This window comes from Lipotes vexillifer, unplaced genomic scaffold (assembly GCF_000442215.2).
Source record: "Lipotes vexillifer unplaced genomic scaffold, Lipotes_vexillifer_v1.1 scaffold1976, whole genome shotgun sequence".
Lineage (NCBI taxonomy): Eukaryota > Metazoa > Chordata > Mammalia > Artiodactyla > Lipotidae > Lipotes > Lipotes vexillifer.
The window spans coordinates 266,216-271,654 of record NW_006788034.1 but is presented as its reverse complement, the minus strand read 5'-3'; positions in this window follow the sequence as shown (position 1 = coordinate 271,654).

Here is a 5,439-nt window from a genome sequence, read left to right as displayed (position 1 = left end):
AAAAATATATATCCTTTTTCTTTTTTTCTGTAATTAATTTATTATTGATTGAAAGCCGAATGCTTCCTGGCTTTGGAAACCCTGTGTATCTCAAGCTCTAATGATCCTTTCTTATGTTGTAGAAATGATGCTATGAGTAAGTAAAAAAGGCAGGTACACAACATAATCATATCTGATAAAGATCATCATACGTGCATACCTGCATATACACCTGGCATAATGATATATATTTTTAAAAATAATAGCTTAATTCATAACTATTTTATTGGAAGTAATATTGGTCTATAATTCATAGATAGGATTATAAAACTGTTCCCATTTAGTTTGAGTAAGTTATTTTTCCTTTAGTTGTAACTATACTCATACTTCAATTTTCTAGGTGCCATTGTTTTTTATTTCAATGTCAAAAAGATTTATTGCTTCTACTTATATACTATTGTTCTTCAGAAATATTGCTGTTGGTACTCCTCAACAAACAGTAGTGTGACTTTTCTTACTATGCAAATATTTTAAGATGTTGAAATTTAGCATTCTTTATATAAGATTAAATTCAAATTCATATGGTAACATCAGCATGTAACTGCATGAGTTAATGACTGAGGTTTATATAATAAATTATTTTCATTTTTAATCAATAGACTTAATTATTTAAATATTTATACAGTGGCTAAAATGTATTTCTAAGCAGAGATAGAGATGAAATATGAAGTTTGAATAAGAAAGAATTTGAATCTTAGTTTAATTTACATACACATTGTATAGACTTGAATAGGTTGTCAACATTTTCTAGTATTGTTTTAATAACTAAATATGGAAATGATAATAGTGTTTAATTCAATAATTGTTGTGATGATTACATAAGGTAGGTATGTAATGTTATCAGAGCATTAATGAAAGAAATGTTTATAATGCATATCACATTGTCAAGAATATATAGGACAGATACATTCTCCATTTGGAGAAAGTGATAATCTGGAGTGCAGGCAAATAAAAGAAAAAAATTTCCCAAATGTGGGTGAAATTTTTACAAAGCATTCTTATTAATACACTTGAAAAAATATTGAGGCTAGCTGTATATTTATATAAAAGTTGCACAATTTCTACACAACTTCACTTTAAATAATATATATATATATTAAAAATAGGAATATATATAAATGAACATGTAGTTGACTCTTATTTTTATCATCTTTATATCTCTTATCTTTTACTGCTTTCATTATTTTCATATTAGTGTGGATCTTGTCCTTTTACTTATGTTTCTCCTAGATTCTGTTTTACCATTTTTCTTTCACTTGACATTATAATACCATTTCCAGCTGATTCTGAAATCAACACTTACTTTCCAGAAGCTGTTTTATTCTACGAATCTAATTTTTAAATGTTATTTGCTAATACAATTGCTATGGAGAACAGTAAGGTGTTTCCTACAAATATAAAATAGAATTAACATAAGATCCAGCAACTCCACTTCTGGGTATACTCCTAAAAGAATTTGAAACAAAGTTGAATGTCAGCATGATAGTGGTGTGATATGCTTCTTTTGTCTCTCCCCTTCAACCTACAACCCGTAAAACATCCTTAACTCAACAAAAGTATCTCTGCCCAAGACACAAGGATACCAGAGAATTCCACACATCTGTACATCTAAAGGTGGGTGGACTGGAACACATAGAAGAGGTGGAACCTAGGAACCAGTGGAGGCAATGCATGTGATCCCAGAACCTAAGCTGAACCTGCAGCCCCAGAGACCCAGGTAGTTTCAGGAAAAATGATGCACACAACTCTGTCCTCCAGGCTGCAGGGCCACCCTTGGCCATAGGGAACAAGGCAGCAGTGGAAGTGCCTGCAACTTTAGCCTACCTTCGGCCCTCAGCAGTAAGGCATGCAAACTCAATCTCCCCAGGCATGTTAGGGGCATCTGCAACCCCAGTTCTATCCCTTTCATCCCCCTACAGCAACCAAGCCTGAAACCCAGGAGATAACAGACACAGTGGAGGCACTTGCCATCTTGGTGCCCGAGGTGGCGACATCAGAGGCACTGGCAGTAGCAAGACACCAACAGTCACAGAGACACAAGCAGTGACAATGAGAGCACAAGGTGAAACCTCTAACAGAGGCAGTGGAGGGTAGAACGTACCTATTTTCAAATATAACCAGAGGCAAATCAGGTTAGAGGAACCAAAAATGTGTACCTCCTACTGAAAACCAAAAGAAAGGCTGCTAAATACTAATATGCTGAATCATCAAAATCAATTTAAATTTTTTTTCTAAAAAAGAAAGGTGTTCAGTACTGCAAATATGCTACCAGAGAAATAATTCATCAAACACCATGAAGAACCATTGTAACACAATATCACACACAAAAAGACAATTCTTCAGAAACCAAACAATGTCACAGAATATTGTGATCTAACTGATAGAAAATTCAAGACAGTTGTCATAAAGAAACACAACAGGCTACAATAAAACTCAGAAAGGCAGTTCAATACGCTCAGAAATAAAGTTAATGAACAGAAGAAATACTTTACCAAAGAAATTAAAACTCAAAAAAAAAACATAAATTCTGGAGCATAAAACTCAAAAAAAAAAATTTAGAAATCATTACAAATAGAGCATACCATACAGAAGAGAGAATTAGGGAGCTTGAGGATAGAAATTTAGAAATGATACAGGTAGAAGGGGAGAGAGAGAAGAAATTCAATGAGAACTATCCAACTCTATTAGGAAGGGCAACGCTAGAATAAAAAGTATCCCAGAAGGAGAAGAAAAGAAAAAGGGAGCAGAGAGTATATTTAAAGAAATAATAGCTGATAACTCCCAAATCTGGAAAAGGAACTGGATATACAAGTCCATGAAGTTACAAGAATACCTAATACCTCAATGTAAAAAGGCCTTCTCCAAAACACATTATATTAAAATTGTCAAAAGTCAATGACAAACAAAGAATTTTAAAGGTGACCAAGGAAAAAAGTATGATAACCTACAAAGGAACCCCATTAGGCTGTCAGCAGATTTCTCAGCAATAACTCTACAGTCCAGGAGAGAGTGGAATGACATTCTTTAAATATTGAAGTATAAAAACTGTTATATAAGAATATTCTATCGAGCAAAGTTATCATTCAGATATAAATGATAAATAAAGGATTTCCCATACAAACATAAGCTGAGGGAATCTATCAACACTAGACTTGACTTACAAGATATGTTGAAAAGTGCTCTATAACCTTAAACAAAAAGACTGTAGTACACAAAACTTGGTGTAAGATGACAAATAGACATACAGAATCAGAAAGTTGATATTCTATAACATAATAGATTGTTAAATAATTATAGCATAAATGTTAAAGGGGAAAATAGCAGTAAAAACAATTATAGGTACTTCAATTTGGTAACAAACTCCAAAATAAAAAGGAATAATCTGAGATAACAAAAATATAAAATGGGAAGAGAAAAAGGATGGAACCCAGGCAAACAAATGAAGACAAGATGCTAACAGCAGAAAAAAAGACAATTTTATCTATAAGACATTTTATCAAATTTCATGCTAACCACAAAACATAAATCTAGAGCAAAGACCCAAAACATAAAAAAGAGGAGACTGAGAAAAAAATTACAGCAAACCACCTTACTAAAATGGCAGACAAAAACACAAGGAAAAATAAACAATGGAGATATAGATCAGAAAACAAAAGGTAAAATTGCAGTACTAATGTCCTCATTCATCAATAATCACCATAAAGATAAATGGATTAAAATCACAAATCAAAAGACACAGAATTGCTGGATGGATTAAAAAAAAAAATCCCAACTATACCCTGTAGTCAGGAAACTCACCTCAGCTCTAAAGAAAAATATAAGATAAGAGTGAAGGATTAGAAGTTGATACTCCAAGCAAATGGCAGCCAAAAGAAAGTGGGTATAGCCATATTCATATCAGCCAAAATAGACTTCAAGACAAAAAAAGGTAACGAGACAAAGATGGACATTATATAATGATAATAGAGATAGTTCATCAAGGAGACATAATAGGTATTAATATATATACCAAATATAGGAACTTGAAAATATATAAAGAAGTTATTAATACACTTAAAGGGAGAAGCTGACAGCAACACAATAATAGTAGGAGACTTTAACCACTCACAACAATAAATGAATTATCCAAACAGAAAGTCAACAAGAAAAGAGTCACCTTAAATAAAACATTAGACACTGTGGACTTGATAGGTTTATACAGAACATTCCATCCAAGTGCAGCAGAATACATATCCTTCTCAAATGCACACAGAATATTCTCAAGGATAGTCCATATGTTGGGTAAACAAGTCAATAAATTTAAAGATTGAAATCCCCAAGCTTCAATTCTTACTGCAATAGTATAAAACTAGAAATCAACTACAAGAATAAAACTGGCAAAATCACAAACATATGGAGACTGAATAACATGTTACTGAACAGCTATTGGGTCAATGGAGAAATCAAAGTAGAAATCAAAAAGTTCCTGAAGGCAAATGAACATATGACATATCAAAATCTACAGGATACAACAAAAGCAGTACTAAGAAGGAAGTTTATAGCAATAGAGTCCTACCTCAAGAAATAAGAAAAATCTCAAATAAACAATTTAACTTTATACCTAAAAGAACTAGAAAAAAAGAATAAACAAAACCTTAAGTTGGTAGAAGGAAAGATGTAATAAAATCAGACCAGAAAAATTAAAAATAGAGACTAAGAAGACAATAGAAAAGATCAACAAAACTAAGAACTAGTTTGTTGAAAAGAAAATCAAAACTTCAAACCTTTAGCAAAACTTACTAAGAAAAAGGGAGAGAAGACCCTGATAAATGGAATCAGAAACAAATAAAGGAAAAATAACAGTGGATACCACAGAGAAACAAAGGATTATAAGAGAATGTTATGAAGAACTTTACACCAGCAAATTGGATGACCTACAAGAAATGGATAAATTCTTAGAATAATGCAACCTTCAAAGACTGAATCATGAAGAAATAGAAAACCTGAATAGACAAATCACTAGTAAGGAGAATAAGACAGTAATCAAAAACTTCATCAAAAACACAAGTCCAGGACCAGATGGCTTCACATGTGAATTCTACCAAATATTCAAAGACGATTTAATACTTACTCTTCTCAAACTTTTCCAAAAAATGGAAGGAGAGGAAATTCTTCCTAATTTTTTTTACAAGACCAATATTACTCTGACATCAAAACCAGAGAAAGACAGCACACACAAAAAAATTATAGGCCAATATCTCTGATGAACATGAATGAAAATATCCCCAACAAAATATTAACAAACCAAATACAACAGTACATTTAAAAAAAACCATGTAACATGATCAAGTAGGATTTATTCCAGGAATGCAAGTATGGTTCAACATCTGTGAATTAATCAATGTGATACATCATATTAAC